General features: G+C 53.6%; 1 long non-coding RNA gene across 1 annotated transcript in view; it reads left to right on the plus strand.

The window, feature by feature from the left end:
- LOC127059703 (uncharacterized) overlaps positions 1–20,588 on the plus strand; it is a 96,838-nt gene extending 76,250 nt beyond the window's left edge. Inside the window, exon 3 of the long non-coding RNA XR_007777759.1 lies at positions 20,545–20,588. This is a non-coding gene — a long non-coding RNA (uncharacterized LOC127059703). The remainder of the gene's footprint in view (positions 1–20,544) is intronic.

Raw genomic sequence — 20,588 nt, forward strand, 5'->3', positions numbered from 1 at the left:
GCCAGCCAGCCAGCCAGCCATCCAGCCAGCCAGCCAGCCAGCCAGCCAGCCATCCAGCCAGCCAGAGCCAGCCAGCAGCCATCCAGCCAGCCAGCAGCCAGCACAGCCAGCCAGCAGCCAGCCAGCCAGCCAGCCAGCCAAGCCAGACATACAGCCAGCCAGCAGCCATCCAGCCCTCCAGTCCATAACCAGCCAGCCATCACAGCCAGCCATCCATCCATCCATCCATCCATCCATCCCATCCCATCCCACCCCTGCCCTGGCAGGGACACCTCCCACTGTCCCAGGGTGTCCCAGTGCCCAGCCTGGCCTTGGGCACTGCCAGGGATCCAGGGGCAGCCACAGCTTCTCTGGCAACTCCAGCCCAGCCAGGAATTCCCAATTCCTAATCTATCAAAGAATTTTCAGAATTCTCATATTTACAGGATTTACATAATTCATAGAATTCACAGATTTCACAGAATTCTCAGAATTCACAGAATTTGCAGAATTCACAGAATTCTTTGAATCCCATCCATCCTTGCCCTCGTTCAGCTTGATCCCTCCCCCTTGTCCTGTCTCTCCCATCCTTGGGCAAAGCCCCTCTTCCCTTTCCTCTGCTCCCCTTGTGGCACTGGAATAAATAATTACAGACTGAGCACTTCCTGCTGTTTAATCGGGAGCCTGGAACCTCTGCAGGGCCTTCCCAGCCACCTTTCCCGGTGAGTGGAGGAGCTTTCCCTTGGGATGGGCAGGGGAGCTCACAGCAGCTCTCCCTGCTGCTCCTTTGCAGCCCCGGGCACCTTTGGGTTTATTTCCAGGTCCCTGTGAGCGTTGAACCAAGGGTGAAATGATGGACACACATCCACAGTGGGGACAGGGCAGGGAAACCAGCAGGCAGCAGGGATTCTCCTGGAATTGTCAGATTTAAGGAACAGTACACAAAATCACAGAAAATGGGTTGGAACTGGATGATCCTAAAGGTCCCTTCCAACCCAAACCATTTTATGAGTCCCAGGCATCGATGATCTGTGGTCTTGTTCACAAGGGTTCCAGGATGAGGGAAGAGACGACAAAGTTGACTCTATGTTTCAGAAGCTTGATTTATTATTATATGATAGATAATATATTAAAACTATACTAAAAGAATAGAGGAAAGGATTTCACTAGAAGGCTAAGCTAAGAATAGAAAAGGAATGAATAACAAAGTCTTGTCTCAGACCGAGACCGGCCGGCCAGGTGAACTGGGATTGGCTCTTAATTGGAAACAGCCTGATGAGGCCAATCACAGATTCCCCCTGTTGCATCCCACAGCAGCAGATCAGAATTGTTTACAGTTTGTTCCTGAGGCCTCTCAGCTTCTCAGGAGGGGAGAAATCCTAAGGAAAAGGTTTTTCATAAAACATGTCGGTGACAATGATCATTCTAACAACTCACATTAGAAGACAAGCCTTGTTTACAAACCCCCTTTACTTTGCAGGAGCTTCCAGCTATAAATCCCTGCTGGAAAGCCCAGCTCACCCAGAGTTTGCAGCAATAACCAGTGGCAGTGCCCGGGGTGGCCAGGGCAGGATGGCTCCTCCTGCACCCAGGAGAGCTGCTGGTGCAAACACAGACCTGGGGTTTGTTATCTGGTGAGCAACCAGAGGGTACAAAATCACAGAATCACAGAATCACAGAATCACAGAATCACAGAGTCACAGAATCACAGAATCACAGAATCACAGAAACACAGAGTCACAGAATCACAGACTTACAGAATCACAGAATCACAGAATCACAGAGTCACAGAATCACAGAGTCACAGAATCACAGAATCACAGAATCACAGAGTCACAGAATGACCAGGTTGGAAGAGACCTTTAAGGCCATCCAGTCCAACCCAGCCCCAACACCCCAACTCACCCCCGGCACCCAGTGCCACATCCAGGCTCTGTTAAACACACCCAGGGATGGGGACTGCACCACCTCCCTGGGCAGAACATTCCAGAACTCTATCCCTCTTTCTCTAAAACCTTTTCCTGATATCCAACCTGTATTTCCCCTGGCCCAGCTCCAGGCTGTGAGCTCTGGTTGTGTCAGTCCCTGCAGACAGAGCCCAGCCCAGCTGAGCACAGGCACCTTCCAGGAGCTGCAGAGGGATGGGGGCACCCCTGAGTCTCCTTTTCTCCAGGCTGAGCCCCCCCAGCTCCCTCAGGGGCTCTCTCAGGGTTTGTGTTCCCAGCCCCTCTCCAGCCTCGCTGCCCTCTCTGGATGAACTCCAGTGTCTCCAAGTCCTTCCCAAAGTGAAGGGTCAGAGCTGTGTTGTCACATTTCTCCTCTCAGAGAAAAGCAAGGCACAATTCCTCCCAAGAACATTCCTGGGTTCCACATCCTCTGAGCCTCAGAGAAAGGAAGAACAATTCTTATCTCCCCTGCAGTGCCCGTGTTTGTGCCCCAGCAGAATGCAGTGTGGGGATTGTTCCCCCCAGGGATGGGGTTTGGTTCCTTGGCTGGCAGGGCCAGGGGGGTGTGTGTGTGTCAGGACTGAGGGTGACAGTCACAGATTCTGGGCAGGGGGAGCAGAGCTGAGTGCTGGGCAGGCTCAGTTCAGATGTATAGAATATTGTAGTTTAATGAAGTAATTAATTAGCCTCTGATATCCCTGGAGTCAGATGCATCATTCATCTTTCTCTCCCCTTGGTGGGAGTTGCCTCTGATTTACAATAGCTCTGGACATGGCAGCTCCTTTTCTGGGCCATGAAAAGCCTGTCATTGGCAGCCTGAGCCTTCCTCTGCCTCCCAGCCACCCCTCAGAGCTCAGGGATCAGCCCCCAGAGTGATTTCTGCCCAGTACCCCATTGCTGGGGTGTGCCCTGGGGTGGCACTGACTGCACACAGCCACAGGTCCCTGCAGCCCCCAGGCAGCTCCCCCACTCTCAGGGAGAGGAGGCTTTTCCCAACAGGAACTGCCTGGGCTCAGCTCCCACTTCCATGTCATGCTCACAGGGACCCCTCATCTCTCAGCACCCCTGAGGGGTCCCTGGAATGACCCAGAGCCCGTGGGTTTCCCCTTTGCCTTTCCTGAGTCAGTTATTGTCCCCAGCTTGCTTGTGCCTCCATCAGAGTGTGCCAAGCTGGGAATGCTCCAGCACTGGAGCAGGGCTGAGGCTGCAGGCACATCCCAGCTCAGGGATTTCCTGATGGAGCTCCTGGGAAACGTTCCAGCTCCAGGGGGACACCAGAAAAACCCTGGGGGCTCCTCACCCCGCTGGGTTCTGCTCTGGAGCCAGGCTGGGAGAGCTGGGAATGTTCCCCTGGAGAGGAGAAGGCTCCAGGCAGAGCTCAGAGCCCCTGGCAGGGCTGGAGGGGCTCCAGGAGAGCTGGAGAGGGACTGGGGACAAGGATGGAGGGACAGGAGCCAGGGAATGGCTCCCAGTGCCAGAGGGCAGGGATGGGTGGGAGATTGGGAACTGGGAATTCCTGGCTGGGCTGGAATTGCCAGAGCAGCTGGGGCTGCCCCTGGATCCCTGGCAGTGCCCAAGGCCAGGCTGGGCACTGGGACACCCTGGGACAGTGGGAGGTGTCCCTGCCATGGCTGGGCTGGCACTGGGTGGGGTTTAGGGTTCCTTTAACCCAAACCATTCCATGATTCTGCTCCTGATCTGTGGTGTCTGCAAGGGCTGGAATGCAGAGAAAATGAGGAATTTGTTTCCAGCCTGTCCAAGTGTTTTTTTTCTCTGTTGGTGAAACCCAAACAAACAAACACAGGAGCAGCTCCTGGCTGCAGCACTCTGTGCTCAGGAAAACCCCACAGCTGGTGCTTTATTGGGCAGTGAAGTCCCACATCATAAAGCAGCCAGAGCAGAACTGGGGTAATTAGTAATTAAATTCTCCATAAGAAGAAAAAAAAGAGCATTTTCTCTCCTGATACTTCTGGGTATGGAACAATTTAGAGCCAAATCTGTCACAGAATGAGCAAGGGCTGGAAGAGAGACCTGTGGGAAGCACCTGGTGCTTCTCCTCATCCCTTTATGAGCTGCAAAACATCGACAGGAAAACAAACCAACAAGAACATGAACCCAGAGATCAGACTCAGTGCTCAGTGCCACAGCTCCACTGCTCAGGAAGCATTTGCCAGGCTGAAACACGGCTGGAATGAGGGTGTAAAACATTTCAGAGCAGCCTGACAGGCTGGTGGAAACAAAGAGCTCTCCCTGACAGGACTCCAGTGCTTTAATTCAAAGAATCCTTCCAGGCACCATCCCAGCGCCTGATGGAGAGAGAGACTGCAGAGGGAAAAGCAGGGGGAAAAACAGCATTAAAAAAAGAAAAAGAGGAACACATCCAATGGAGTGTGACACTTCTGGGCAAAGCTGCTTTGTCTGGATCCATGAAAGGCCTGAAAATGAAAATTAAACCCTTAAAAATAATAGAGAGTAAAGTGCATGTGCTGGACCTGCAGAACTGGGAAGTGAGGAGAGCCAGCTGGGGCCAGTGCTGTGGCTGTGTGACCTCGGGGACAGTGGCACTGTCCCCTCCCGGGGCTCTGCCCCAGCTCAGGAGCTCTCCCTGCTCCAGCCACATCCCAGTAACTCCCACTGGCCCTCGGTTCAGTGCTCCAGGCTGAGCTGCAGCTCCTCCCCAGTGCTCAGGAAGGGCCAGGGAAGGCAGAAAGTTTTAAATCAAAGGCTGAGGAGCCGCAGGTTGCACAGAGGAATCAGCAGCACCTCCCTGAGAGCATCCTCCCCCTGTCAGAGGCTCCAGAGCCAGGGATTAGCACCGTTTAAAAGCTCCAGCAAGGAAACACAAATTACCTGGTGCTTGTTTGGCTTTCCCCCCTGTACTTTGTTGCTTAGGAACCGCTGTAAATGAGGGGTTTCGTTTATTTAAAATGAAATAAGAAGAAAACCACACCACAAATGTTCTCCCACACGCAGGAGGAGGAGAGCAGGAGTCTGACATGCCTGAACCCCGTGGGAGGGAGGCTAATCCCAAGAATTAAGGAATTTTCGTTAGCAGGAAGAGATAACAGAACAGCATCGAGGTGGGCCCTGAGCAGAGGGGTTTTGTCTGAAATCTTTGGGGTGGGTTGCTCTTGAGCCAGGAGAAAACAAGAGTGAAACGCTGAATGTGCCTTCAACAGCATCAGCATCTCCTGGAACCACGGGGTGTCCTGAGCTGGGAGGGACCCTCAGGGATCAGCCAGGGCAGCCCCAGGCCCTGCACAGACACCCCAACAATCCCCACCTGGGCATCCCTGGGGCAATGTCCAAACCCTCCTTGTGAAAAATGGGTTCACTCTCCTGGTAACATTTAAAAAGTTTAATAAAAAGACAGGAGAAGACAGAAATAAAGCAAAGGGTTAAAAACGGCCAGGTGCACCTTGGCCCTCAGCCAGGAGCAGCCTGCTCTCCTCGGGGACACCCCTGCAATCCCCTGCCATTCCAGCAGCCTGCTGCCCATTCCCAGCCCCTTCTGCACAGGAAACTTTTCCCCAGAGCAGCTCCCAGGCTCCAGGCACTGCCCAGCCTGGCTCCTCCTCGGTGCCCCCTTGGCAGAGCCTGCCCATCCCTGGGCTCTGCTTTCAGTCCATCCTCATCCCCTCCAGCTCTGGGCCCTGGCCCACACTGCCTCCAGCCCTGGCTGCTGCTGCTGCTGGGCACATCTGTCCAGCTGTGCTCATCCTGGCTGCAGGGGCTGTTAGCCCAGCCCAGCAGGCATTTGAACACAGCCCAGGGCCAGCAGCTGCTGCACTGAGCTCCGTGGGCAGCAGGAGCCACAGCTGGATCTTTGGGGCACAGTGACACACAGCACACAGAGAACAGAGAATACAGAACACACAGAGCACTCAGAACCCACTGGGATGTCTGTGAGAATCCAGTGTTGTACTGTGGGTCTGTAACACTCCTGCAGCTCCTCTGCCCTGGCCTCATCCCCTGCTGGGCTCGCTGCCATTCCTGGTGCAGGTGTGCCCAGCACAGCTGGAGCCCCCAGCTGGCACTGCCACTGCTCACACATCCTGGGTGCCCTGCTCCTCCTCCACAGCTGAGGATCCCAGGTCAGGGAAACAGGAATTCTGACATTGGGAATAAAACCAGCTCAGTCAGGAGTGAGGATGCTGGGAGGTCAGACACAGAGAGAATGAGAATCACAGAATGCTTTGGGTGGGAAGGACCTCAAATCCCACCCAGTGCCACCTCTGCCACGGCAGGGACACCTCCCACTGTCCCAGGGGCTCCAGCCTGGCCCTGGGCACTGCCAGGGATGGGCAGTGTCTGCAGATGGGACAGGCACCCAACAGGAGAGACCCACAAGTGTTTCCTCATGCAGACAAGAGCAGAGTTTGCCTTTGGTGCTCCTGCAGAGCCTGCAGGAGCTACAGCAGAAACAGAGCACTGAGAAATCCCTGCAGGAGGAATTCTGAGCTGGAAACCCTCCCTGTCACCTCTGCAGCTATCCCAACCCTGCAGCAATGGCACCCGTGGCTCTGAACTCCCACTGGATTTACCACAATTGAAGGGCTGGGAGCTGAGTGAGGAGCCAGGACAAAGGAAGAGCCTCTAAACCAGGGGGGGATTTGTAAAACCACCACAGGAACCCAGTTCTGCCTTCCCCGAGCGTGCAGCACTTCTCCAGCACTGCCTGGGGGTGCATAAGCTGCTCCTTGTGGAGGCTGCCTCCCCTCTCCCTGTGCCAGTGCCAGCTGCCTGCCCTGCCTCTGCCACTCTGGTGTCACCCAGGGTGACATTCTGTGTGCAGCCCCTCGCTGAGTGCAGAGCTGCACTCTCCTTTCTGAGCCTGGTTTGAAAACCAGCAGGAGCCATCATCCCAGAAATGGGAAACTGCAATCCCAAATGACAAACAGTGAGCTCTGTGGTGCCCCTGCCTTGTCCTAGCCCTTCCTCTGGGCTCCCCCACTCCTCAAAACCAAGAAAACCAAATTTTCCTCTCTCTCCCTGAGGCTCCAGGTGTGTGCTGCCATGTAAGGTCCCTCTTTAGACAGGCTGATCTCCTTCTCCAGAGTTCCAAAGTAAAACATGCAAGCTTTTCCAGCTTTGGAGAGGGGATCACGGGGCAGCCTGGAGGGATTCCAGAGCAGGAAAAGGCAAAAGTGGCAGGGAAAAGGAGCTGAGGGCTCCTCCTGAGTGCTCACAGTGCCAGGGCACCCTGGGCACTCACTGATGGCTGTCCCTGAGTGCTCACAGTGCCAGGGCACCCTGGGCACTCACTGATGGCTGTCCCTGAGTGCTCACAGTGCCAGGGCACCCTGGGCAGCAGCAGGGGTGGCTGATGGCTGTCCCCAGGCCAGGCTGGAGCCTCTCTCAGCCCGTTTGGGAGAGCCACTGCACTCACTGATCCCAGCCCACCGAGGCTGTCTGTATTTAACAGCTTCCCAAGCTCCTGATGCTTCCAGGGACAGCCCTGATGGATGGCCCAGCTCTGCAGCACCGCTAACGAGGCTGCCCAGAGCCTGGCTAACGAGATCTGGGACAGGGACATTCCCTTATCCGGGGGACAGGGACATTCCCCTTCATCCAGGGACACAGGGATGAAGGGGAATAATCCCCCTTGAACCAGGGACATCCCCCTTGATCCCAGGGACATCCCCCTTGATCCAGGGACATTCCCTTTGATCCAGGGATATCCCCCTTGATCCAGGGACACAGCTTTTTCCTTTATCGCAAGGACACGGCCCTTTCCCCTTTATCATTGGACATTCCCCTTGATCCAGGGACAGGGACATTCCCCTTCCTCCAGGGACACAGGGACATCCCCCTTGAAGAAGGGACATTCCCCCTTTTTCCCAGGGACATTCCCCTTCATCCTGGGGACAGGGACATTCCCCTTGATCCAGGGACAGGAGCATACCCTTTTATCCCATAGAAACAGGACATTCCCCTTTATCCCATGGACACAGGATACTCCCCTTTATCCCAGGGCCATCCCCCTTTATCCCAGGGCCATTTCCCCCTGTCCCATGGAATTAGGGGCACTCCCCAGTGCCCTGGCCCTGCCTCAGGTGAGGGACAGGAGGGTTGAGCCCAGCTCTGCCTGTGGCTGCTCCCATGGTGCTGCTCACCCTGTCCCTCCTGGAAATGCCATTCCTGTCCCTCCTGGAAATGCCATTCCTGTCCCTCTGGAAATGCCATTCCTGTCCCTCCTGGAAATGCCATTCCTGTCCCTCCTGGAAATGCCATTCCTGTCCCTTTGGGAAAAGCCATTCCTGTCCCTCCTGGAAATGCCATTCCTGTCCCTCCTGGAAATGCCATTCCTGTCCCTCTGGGAAAAGCCATTCCTGTCCCTCCTGGAAATGCCATTCCTGTCCCTCCTGGAAAAGCCACATCCATGCCCATCCCAGCCTCTCCCTCCTGGAAAAGCCCTCCCCAGCCCTGCAGTGACACCACAGGGCCATGGACCCCTCAGGCTCTTCAGCTTGAGTTGCTCCCTGTGGATCTGAAATCTCCACACAGAAGAAAAATTGTTTTCTGTGGTTTTCTCTTTTTTTTTTTTAACTCAGAAAGAAAAGGCTCCAAAACTCCCACAGCCTCTAAATCAAAGAGCAAACTCTCTCAGCCAAGGTTTGCAGAACTTCTCTGGCCCATTTAAACCACCAGGTTTGATTTCCCACAGCCCAAATCACAGCTCTGCCACTCACTGCACAATTCCCTGCTTTGGCAGGGAGAAATGTGGGATGTGAGCAAAACAGGGCACTCTGAACATCAAACAGCTCTTTGAGGGAGCACAGGGACGCGGGTTTGTCAGCAAAAACCTTGGCAGCAAGTGCAGAGCTGTCAGAACCACGTGCTGCTCCGTGACTATTCCAGATTAATTCACCTACCGAATTCATTACGGCAAGATAATTAAAGGAAATTATCATGACAAGATAATTAAGGGGAAAAGTATTGCGTGTGCCATCAGAGAAGCCTCAGGACACACTTCTGCTAATTTCTATCTTGATCTGTGCTCTAGCCTACATGATCTGTCAGACCCTGCAGTCCAGAGCACTCTGGGAAGGATGGGGTTAAGGAAAACTCCCAGCTCCCACACCAAGCACACTCCCGTAAATAAAGGAGCATTAGCAGCCACCCCTGCAGCACTGATGGATTATTTATAGCTGCTTTAACAAGCCCCTGGATAAATATCTCTGAGTGGCTCTTTCTGAGTGGGAGCCACCACATCAGATGGGGATTGAAGGCTTTGGGGGGTTTGTGCAGGATTTCACAGGACAGAGCATTCTGGAGCTCAGGAATTTGCTGCCAAACCTGGGATTTTAGTTGTGCTCCTGCTCTGAGGGGCTCAGGGCAGCCACAGGGGTTCCAGGGGGTGCTGAGATCCTGATCCAGAGGGACACAGCAAACTCCTCCAGAGCCAGCTCTGCTCCTGGGTCACTCAGCACCCTGCACTTCTCCTTCTCCTGGTCTGCACAGAGATCCATCCACCCACCCACCCCTCTGGGGCACACCTGGGCTGATCTAAACCCCCAACTCCCAGAGAGAGATCCCAGAGATCCCGAGGTGCTGTTTCAGACAGTCCCATGGGAATGTGCTGAGCCAGCTGGGCTGCACAAACCCAGCTCACCTGGCAGAGATGCACACAGGGAAGGGAAACTCAAAGCTCAGAGAGGTTTTGAGGGATGTTAAGCTCCTGTCATTCCCATGGGCAGGGACAGCAGGAGCTCTTTCCCAGCCCGGCTGTCCTGGCAGGGCTGGGATCTCACCTGGCAGGGCTGGGAGGAGCCCTCAGCCCCACATCCAGCAGGGTTTGGAACACAAACCCTGAGAGGAACCCCTGAGGGAGCTGGGGGGGCTCAGCCTGGAGAAAAGGAGACTCAGGGGTGCCCCCATCCCTCTGCAGCTCCTGGAAGGTGCCTGTGCTCAGCTGGGCTGGGCTCTGTCTGCAGGGACTGACACAACCAGAGCACACAGCCTGGAGCTGCACCAAGGGAAATACAGGTTGGATATCAGGAAAAAGTTTTTCACAGAGAGGGGATAAAGTTCTGGAATGTTCTGCCCAGGGAGGTGGTGGAGTCCCCATCCCTGGGTGTGTTTAACAAAGCCTGGATGTGGCACTGGGTGCCAGGGGTGAGTTGGGGTGTTGGGGCTGGGTTGGACTCGATGATCTTGAAGGTCTCTGCCAACCTGGTCATTGTGTGAATATTCTGTGAATTCAGAGCTTCCCCAGTGCAGTGCAATCCTGCAGCCTGAAATCCCCCTCCAGGAGAGGAGATCTCCCTGCCAGCCAGGGCTGATCCTGCTGCAGCAGGTCCTGAGGCAGCGTGTGCAGCTGGTGGCAGCGTCAGGCTGGCTCTGTGTCACAGCCCTGCCAGTCACACACAGGGGGAGGCTGCAGCCTGGGTGGCCCTGGCTCAGGTCACATATCAATCCCACCTGTGGAAAGCAGCCCACACGTCATTTTTATAAAGCAATTAAACCAGGATTCCCATTTATTAAACTGGATTAAAGAGCATTTTTACAAGCTCTAATTTTTACAAGCTAATGGGCCTTAAGCACCTTTAATTACAGCCTGGGCAGTGTGGATTTCCCTCTCCAGACTCTCTGAGTCAGCTGAGCTCCTCTGAGCAGCCCCAGGGCCTTTCCCTGTCCTGCCTGGTGCTCCCCAGAGCAGCTGATCTGTGCCATCACCCCTGGCAGCCCCGACCCAGCTGGATGCCAACCCCAGTGCCTCCAACAGCCTGGCAGAGCCCCCTGCCCTCAGCCCCTTCCCATGGCCCACGGCAGGGCTGGCCCATGTCCCAGGTCAGGGAGCCCAGGCAGGGCATGGAGGTGGCACCTCGGGGGACTGGGCAGGGGATGGAGGTGGCACCTCGGGGGGCTGGGCTGGGCAGGGGATGGAGGTGGCACCTCGGGAGGCTGTGCCAGGGCAGGGGATGGAGGTGGCACCTCGGGGGTGGCAAGGGAGGGGATGGAGTGCACTCGGGGGCTGGCAGGGATGGGGAGGGGTGGCACCAGGGGGCTGTGCAGGAGGGATGGAGTGCACTCGAGGGGCTGGCAGGAGGGGATGGAGGTGGCACTCCGGGAGGCTGTGCCAGGGCAGGGGATGGAGCTCTCCTCCTCCACAGCCAGGGCTGATCATGGATCCTGCAGGTCAGGAGATGGATGTGGTTTTAGCCAGGCAGCCTGCTGGGAGAGGAGGGAGCTCCTGCTGCTCTCATCCCAGCTCCAGCAAAGCTGGGTCCCTTGGCAGGACCAGAGCCCCCCAGTCCGAGCTGTGCTGGCCCAGCAGGAGCTCCGAGTCCCCTTTGTCACACCCTGGGCAGGGTTGTCACAGGAGTGAAGCCAGTGTCCAGCAGTCCCTGCAGTAAACAGCTGCAGGGGATGGTTTTGCTGTTTCCCATCAGAGCAGAGGTGCAGGACCTGCATCCCCTGGCTCTACCCCGGGAGGAGCAGCTGACTCCAGCCCAACAGAGGTCACCAGTGCCTGCCCTGTGCCCGTCTCCCCAGGCACCTGGAGGTGCTGATTCCACTGGAAAACACCCGAATCTCCCAGACACCAACGGGCAGGAGGTGCCAGAGGCTGCTGGATAAAGGGGAACAGTTCCAGGGCAGGAATGGCAGAGCTGGGGCTGGGATGGCTCCAGGAAAAGCTCCCCTGGTGCCAGGCCAGGCCAGGAGGGCTGGGGGCAGCCTGGGTCAGGGGAGGTGGCCCAAGGATGGGCCTGGGTGGGTTTAAGGTCTCCGCCAAGCCACAGCAGCCTGGGATGAGCCAGGACTGGTGGAATTCAGCCCTGCCAGGTACGAGAGGTCTCTGATCCATTTGATGCTCACACAGCTCAGCAGCCCAGCCCAGACTCCTCTATCCCTGAGTCTGCTCCTCCCCAGAGCACAGAAACCTCTGCGTTTCCCCTCTCCCCCACTTGCTAAGAGAAGCAATTTCCAGTTGTGCTTTTCACCCAGTGTACCCCAACCACCACAGCAAGCAGCCTCTTACAGCTTGCTTTATTCCTGCCACCTATCTGTTTGTTCTTCAAAGCCAAGCTCCCTCTGAGCCCCCTCTCCTGCACCTCTCAGCTCCTACTTTAATGTGCAAATTGGAGCAGCTCTGCATCCCTGGGAGCATCCCAGGGCACCCCAGGGCTGTTTCCACACCCTTTTCCACACTGGAGCAGCCTGGGACAGTGGAAGGGGGCCCTGGCAAAGGCAGGGGTGGCACAGATGGGATTTAATTTCCCTTCCAACCCAAACCACTCCAGGATTCCATGGCTCCAACATTTCCTTCTCCATCACCAGCAGATCTGCTGCTGGCTGGCCAGAGCTGTCAGGGCATGGATCTGATGGTTCTGCAGGGTCCTTGCAGGAGCACACTGATCGAGACAGCTTTGGATAAGAGCAGATAAAGAGCTGTTGACAGGAACAGGGAAATTCATTCCTGGTCAGAGCAGCACAGGCCCAGAACCCCCCCCTGCACGGAGCTGGAGCAGTCTCTGCTCATTAGGGTCAAACAACCTGAGATCAGAGCAGACAGGGAGAAAATGGGCTCCAGGGGTGTCAGGCTGCACAGAGCAGGGCAGGCAGGGCTGCCAGAGCAGGAGTGGGGCTGCAGCTGGAAATGGTGAAAAATGTGCATTTTGTGATTGGCTTTTGGCAAATATTCACATGAATATTCCATGTGTTGTGTTAGAAAGTGATGCTGTGCTCATTCTCTTAAGCAGTGTGTTAAATACAGTTTTAGGTTATGACATAATGTGAAAAACTATGGAAAACCATAGAAAACTATAAAAACTATAGAAACTGTGCTGTGTGAGAGACTTTTCCTAGAGAAAGGACTCACCCCAGACAGCAGCCACAGGAGCCCTGAATCTGTCAGAGAAAGAGAATTCATTGCTCCCTTCTCAGGACAAAGGAACTTCTTCCTGCCTGCTCAGCCCTGGAGACGCCGCCAGGATCCAGAGGAAGGAGCTGCCCCTGCCCAGCCAGAATCCTGGGTGGGAATGGAATTGATGCACCAGGGATGAGCTGTGGGAATGTGAAACAGGCTGTGGCTGTTAAGGGTTAATCCTCTGTGCACCTGGGGCCTTTTTGGGCTCATTTTGCCCAGAAAGAGGAACCCAGACTGTCCATAACTCTTTGTTAGCATTGTCTCTGATTGTCTTAATCCAAACTGTCCAAATTTTTATTACTTTAATTGTATTGCTATTTTTGTAATCATTTAATTACTATTAAACTTTAAAAAAATTAAAAACGAGTGATTGGTGTTGTTCACCAGGGTAAGGAGTGTGGAAAGGATATTGTGTAAATGCAGGATATTGTGGAAATGCAGGATATCCAGTTTGTGTCCCTGCTGAGGTGGGGTCAGCTGGGCACAGAGGAGGAGAATTCAGGGATCCCAGCTGGCACCAGCACCTCTGGGGTTTGGGGGATGGGGCAGGGCAGAGAATCCCAAAATGCTTGGGGCTGGAAGAGCCCTCTGGGATCATCATTCCAGCCTTCCACCAGCCCCACCATTCCCACTGAACCTGGCCTGGAGTGTGACCTGAGGGAATGCTGGGGCTTGGCCAGGGTGGGTTTGGGATGGGTATCAGGGAAAGGTTCTTCCCCAGAGGGTGCTGGCACTGCCCAGGCTCCCCAGGGAATGGGCACAGCCCCGAGGCTGCCAGAGCTCCAGGAGGGTTTGGACAGCACTGCCAGGGATGCCCAGGGTGGGATTGTTGGGGGTCTGGGCAGGGATGGGGTTGGGATGATCCCTGTGGGTCCCTCCAGCTCAGGACATTCCCAATTTTCACCTCACTCACATCATTCCCAAGGCTCCCACTGTGGTTAATTAGCCTGGACAGGGGTGTGTGATCTGCACCCACCCTGGGTTGACCCCAGTTTTCCATCCCCACACATGACCCCAGTTTTCCATACCTCCCCAAGTGATCCCAGTTTTCCATATCCCACACATGACCCCAGTTTTCCATACTTCCACAAGTGATCCCAGTGTTTCCATACCCCCAACTTGATCCCAGTATTCCATACCCCCACATGACCCCAGTGTTTCCATATCCCCACACATGATCCCAGTTTTCCATACCCCCCCAAGTGATCCCAGTTTTCCACACCCCCCCACATTATCCCAGTTTTCCATACCCCCACACATGACCCCAGTTTTCCATATCCCTCCAAGTGATCCCAGTTTTCCATACCCCACACACGACCCCAGTTTTCCATCTCTCCAACCATGACCCCAGTTTTCCATACCCCCAGAAATGATCCCAGTTTTCCATACCCCCCTGAGTGATCCCAGTTTTCCATATCCCCCCACATGACCCCAGTTTTCCATACCCCACACATGACCCCAGTTTTCCATACATCCCAAAGTGACCCCAGTTTCCATCCTCCAACCATGACCCCAGTTTTCCATATCCCACACATGACCCCAGTTTTCCATACTTCCACAAGTGATCCCAGTTTTCCATACCTCCCAAAGTGATCCCAGTTTTCCATCCCCCCACATGACCCCAGTTTTCCATATCCCCCAAGTGATCCCAGTTCTCCATACCCCACACATGACCCCAGTTTTCCATACCCCCCTGAGTGATCCCAGTTTTCCATATCCCCCCACATGACCCCAGTTTTCCATACCCCACACATGACCCCAGTTTTCCATACCCCACACATGACCCCAGTTTTCCATACACTCACAAGTGACCCCAGTTTTCCATACCCCCAGAAATGACCCCGGTTTTCCATACCCCCCTGAGTGATCCCAGTTTTCCATACCCCACACATGACCCCAGTTTTCCCTATCACACATGATCCCAGTTTTCCATACCCCACACCCGACCCTGTTTCCATCTCTCCAACCATGACCCCAGTTTTCCATACCCCTAGAAATGATCCCAGTTTTCCATTCCTCCAACCATGACCCCAGTTTTCCATACCCCTAGAAATGATCCCAGTTTTCCATCTCTCCAACCATGACCCCAGTTTTCCATACCCTCAGAAATGATCCCAGTTTTCCATCTCTCCAACCATGACCCCAGTTTTCCATACCCCCAGAAATGATCCCAGTTTTCCATACCCCCCTGGGTGTTCCCACTTTTCCATACCCCCCACACGATGGGGGCACAGCACAGCCCTGGCTGCTCCCTTTTCCCGGGGTTTCCACATCCCCCTCTCCCTCTCCTGCCGAGCTGCTCCATGGAACAGCTCCCACGGCATTCCCTCTCCTGTGCTCTTCCCTTCATTAGCTGGGATCATTAAACCCCTGACAAACTGATGGTGCCTTTTCATTGACAAATTCCTTCACATCCGTCTGAGCCTCCAAAACACCGATGAGGCTTTATGGAGTTTGATACCTCAGAGCTTCATTTTGCCAAACATTGATAGCAGAAAATTGGGATAGAATGTAATTTCCTGGTGGAAACAGCAGCGTTTTCCCACCCACAGTTAATTGTGTTCTGTTTTGGGGCTTTTTTTAACAGAAGTGGGGAAAACGTGCAGGTCTGACTGCGATGGCCTTGGGCTGCTGATGTTCCCACCTGGCACTGATCCTTCCAGAAGCTGCTCCTGCCTCTCCCAAAGAATGTTCCAGATGGAAGCAAACAAGCTCCAGACACAGCTATTGAGCCCTCCTAACAGGGCGAGCCAGCCCTGCTTTGTAGCCAGCAGTGTTCCAGAACTTCAGCAGATCCTGGGGGAGCCCCTGCCCAGAGCCAGCCCCCACCCATGGCTGGAAATTATACAGGATAATGTTAATTACTGCTAAAAACAATAGAGGATAGTGCTAATTACGACTAAAAATAATGTTAATTATTATTAAAAACAATATAGGATAATATTATTATACTAAACCAATGCAGGATAATGTTAATTATTACTAAAAGCAATTCAGGATGATATTAACTAGTATTAAAAACAATACAGGATAATATTACTAGTATTAAAACAATACAGGATAAAATTAATTATTACTAAAACCAATACAGGATAATGTTAAATATTGTTTAAACAAATACAGGATAATGTTAATTATTACTAAAAGCAATTCAGGATGATATTAACTAGTATTAAAAACAATACAGGGTAATATTAACTAGTATTAAAAACAGTACAGGATAATGTTAATTATTACTAAAAACAATACAGGATAATGTTAATATTACTAAATCAGTTCAGGATAATATTAAATAGTATTAAAAACAATACAGGATAATATTAATTATTACTAACACCAATACAGGATAATGTTAATCATTACTAAAAGCAACACAGGATAATGTTAATTATTACTAAAAGCAATTCAGGATGATATTAACTAGTATTAAAAACAATACAGGATAATGTTAATTATTACTAAAACCAATACAGGATAATATTAAACATTGTTAAAACCAATACAGGATAATGTTAATCATTACCAAAAACAAAACAGGATAACGTTAATCATTACTAAAAGCAATACAGGATAATGTTAATAATTACTAAATCAATTCAGGATAATATTAACTAGTGTTAAAAACAATACAGGATAATGGTAACTATTATTAAAACCAGTACAGGATAATTTCCTCGTGCCTTGCTGTTGGGGGTAGGGAGCCAGCCCTGGCCCTGGCAAGGTGTGCCTGCTCCTAGGTGGGGCTCCCAGGTGGTCCTGGGCAGCTCCAGCTGAGCAGAGGCAGAGCTCGTGGGCTCTGCAGGGGGAATTTGCTGCCTGCAGGAGGAGGGTGCTGGGCTGGGGCTCTGCAGGTGTGTGAAAAACACCCATCACTTGTTTTTACCATTTTAACAGTTTAAGAGTAATTAAATGGTTACAAAAATAGCAACACAATTAAAGTAATAAAAATTTTGACAACTTGGATTAGGACAATACAAACAAAGAGTTATGGGCAGTCCGGGTTCCTCTTTCTGGGCAAAATGAGCCCAAAAAGGCCCCAGGTGCACAGAGGATTAACCCTTAACAGCCACAGCCTGTTGCACATTCCCACAGCTCATCCCTGGTGCATCAATTCCATTCCCACCCAGGATTCTGGCTGGGCAGGGGCAGCTCCTTCCTCTGGATCCTGGCGGCGTCTCCAGGGCTGAGCAGGCAGGAAGAAGTTCCTTTGTCCTGAGAAGGGAGCAATGAATTCTCTTTCTCTGACAGATTCAGGGCTCCTGTGGCTGCTGTCTGGGGTGAGTCCTTTCTCTAGGAAAAGTCTCTCACACAGCACAGTTTCTATAGTTTTTATAGTTTTCTATGGTTTTCCATAGTTTTTCACATTATGTCATAACCTAAAACTGTATTTAACACACTGCTTAAGAGAATGAGCACAGCATCACTTTCTAACACAACACATGGAATAATCATTTGAATATTTGCCAAAAGCCAATCATAAAATACTCATTTTTCACAAGGTGGAATCTGCAGGCTGCAGGCGGTGGGTGCTGGACCCTGGAGCTGTGCAGGTGGAATTTCTGCCTGCAGGAGGTGGCTGCTGGCTGTTCTGAGCGCTCACCTGGGGGCTCACCAAAGCAGAGAGGTGAATTTGCTGTTCTCTGCACTGGCTTTGCAGGGGTTAAGGCACCTCAGCTCTCCTGGAGTTTTCCTGGCTCCATCTCCTGCCCCCAGCTGCTCCTCCTGCCTGTCTGGCCCAGATTAGAGCCCTCTGGTACCTGTTGTTTCCTCCCTGGGAAGGCACTTCTCTGTAATCAAGGCTTCTCCTAATCGTCTTTCTGATGAACTAAACAGATTAAACTCTTTAAACCTCCCCGGGTAAAGAACTTTTTTCTAATAGCCAAATTATTCCTGAAGCTCTTTTCTGCCCCCTCTCTAATTTGTTGGAGGCTTTTAAAAACTTTTCCTTCTCAGCTGTGTCGTATTTCCAGCAGACATCTGGCGAGGTGAAGTGGGGAAAAGGGCTGGGGATTGTGAGACTCCTCCCAGCTGCTGGTGGAATATTTCATCTTTTCATCTGCCTCTTCCTCGTGCCTGGGAGGTCTGGAAGAGGCTCCCCCCCGGATGGAGCAGGCTCCCACCAGATCTCTGCCTTGTTGGCCTTCCCCTGATCCTTTCCCCAGAACACTTCACCCCCATCATGATTCTGCTGCAGGAAACTGGGATCACACCCTGCACAGGGGATTGGGATCACACCCTGCACAGGGGATTGGGATCACACCCTGCACAGGGGATTGGGATCACACCCTGCACAGGAGATTGGGATCACACCCTGCACAGGGGATTGGGGATCACACCCTGCACAGGGGATTGGGGATCACACCCTGCACAGGAGATTGGGATCACACCCTGCACAGGAGATTGGGGATCACACCCTGCACAGGGGATTGGGGATCACACCCTGCACAGGAGTGGATCACCCCTGCACAGGGATGGGATCACACCCTGCACGGGATGGATCACCTGCCAGAGTGGGATCACACCCTGCACAGGACGGAGATGGGATCACACCTGCACAGGGGATTGGGGATCACACCCTGCACAGGAGATTGGGGATCACACCCTGCACAGGGATTGGATCACACCGCACGGAGATTGGGATCACACCCTGCACAGGGGATTGGGGATCACCCTGCAAGGAGGGGACACACCCTGCACAGGGGATTGGGATCACCCTGCACAGGGGATTGGGATCACACCCTGCACAGGAGATTGGGATCACACCTGCACAGAACAGGAGATTGGGATCACACCCTGCACAGGGGATTGGGGATCACACCCTGCACGGGGATTGGGATCACACCACGGGATGGGATCACACCCTGCACAGGAGATTGGGACACACCCTGCACAGGGGATTGGGGATCACACATGCACGGGGATGGCGATCACACCCTGCACAGGAACAGGAGATTGGGATCACACCCTGCACAGGGGATTGGGATCACACCCTGCACAGGAGATTGGGATCACACCCTGCACAGGAGATTGGGATCACACCCTGCACAGGAGATTGGGATCACACCCTGCACAGGGGATTGGGGATCACACCCTGCACAGGAGATTGGGATCACACCCCTGCACAGCGGATTGGGATCACACCCTGCACATTGGGATCACACTGCACAGGAGATTGGGATCAACACCTGCAAACAGGAGATTGGGATCACACCCTGCACAGGAACAGGAGATTGGGATCACACCCTGCACAGGGGATTGGGGATCACACCCTGCACAGGAACAGGAGATTGGGATCACACCCTGCACAGGAACAGGAGATTGGGATCACACCCTGCACAGGGATTGGGGATCACACCCTGCACAGGGGATTGGGATCACACCCTGCACAGGAGATTGGGGATCACACCCTGCACAGGGGATTGGGGATCACACCCTGCACAACAGATGGATCACCCTGCCGAGATGGGATCACACCCTGCACAGGAGATTGGGATCACACCCTGCACAGGGGATTGGGATCACACCCTGCACAGGCAGAATGGGATCACCCTGCACGGGATGGGATCACACCCTGCACAGGGGATTGGGATCACCCGCACAGGACAGGAGATTGGGGATCACACCCTGCACAGGGGATTGGGATCACACCCTGCACAGGAGATTGGGATCACACCCTGCACAGGAACAGGAGATTGGGATCACACCCTGCACAGGAGATTGGGATCACACCCTGCACAGGGGAGATTGGGATCACACCCTGCACAGGGGATTGGGGATCACACCCTGCGGGATTGGGATCACACTGCACAGGAGATTGGGATCACACCCTGCACAGGAACAGGAGATTGGGGATCACACCCTGCACAGGGGATTGGGATCACACCCTGCACAGGAACAGGAGATTGGGATCACACCCTGCACAGGGACAGGAGATTGGGATCACACCCTGCACAGGAGATTGGGATCACACCCTGCACAGGAACAGGAGATTGGGATCACACCCTGCACAGGAGATTGGGATCACACCCTGCACAGGGGATTGGGATCACACCCTGCACAGGGGATTGGGGATCACACCCTGCACAGGAGAGTTCAGGGGACAGGGAGGTTCACTGCAGGCTTCAGGTGACATTGGCAGTGTGGCACCTTGTCTTGGTTTGAACAGCCAGGTGTGTGCTGAGGAAGGCAGGAGCCTCCCCTGGAATGGGAAATGCAAACCCCTCCCACTGAATTATTGTAATTCTGAAATGAAGGGGGTCAGGCAAAGAGATGGGAATGGGAATAACAGTTCTGTATTAGAGAAATTAAAAATACAAATGCAATAGTACAAAAAAGAAAACAAACCCCTGCCAGAGTGAGAGCAGGCCCTGTCCCCTGTGTGTCAGGGAGGTGGCACAGTCCCATCCCAGGGGGGCTCAGGGTGGTGGCACAGTCCCATCCCAGGGGGGCTCAGGGTGGTGGCACAGTCCCATCCCAGGGGGGCTCAGGGTGGTGGCACAGTCCCATCCCAGGGGGCTCAGGGTGGTGGCACAGTCCCATCCCAGGGGGGCTCAGCCCTCCTGCAGTGCCAGCTGTGGCTCTGCTGGAGCAGGGATCCTGCACAAGGGGGGAGTTTTCCTCTGCAGCTCCAGGGCTGCTGGAGATGGGCCTGCTCTCCCTCTGGGAATGCAGGGCAGCAGAAAGCTGCTCCTCTGGGAATGCAGGGGGCAAAGGCTGCTGGGCTGTTCCAGGGCAGATTGGATCCAGGCAGGAATGCTTGGCTCCTCCCCTGGGCACAGCATCTCCCCATG

The sequence above is a fragment of the Serinus canaria genome, chromosome 5 (genome assembly GCF_022539315.1).
Source record: "Serinus canaria isolate serCan28SL12 chromosome 5, serCan2020, whole genome shotgun sequence".
NCBI classification, from domain to species: domain Eukaryota; kingdom Metazoa; phylum Chordata; class Aves; order Passeriformes; family Fringillidae; genus Serinus; species Serinus canaria.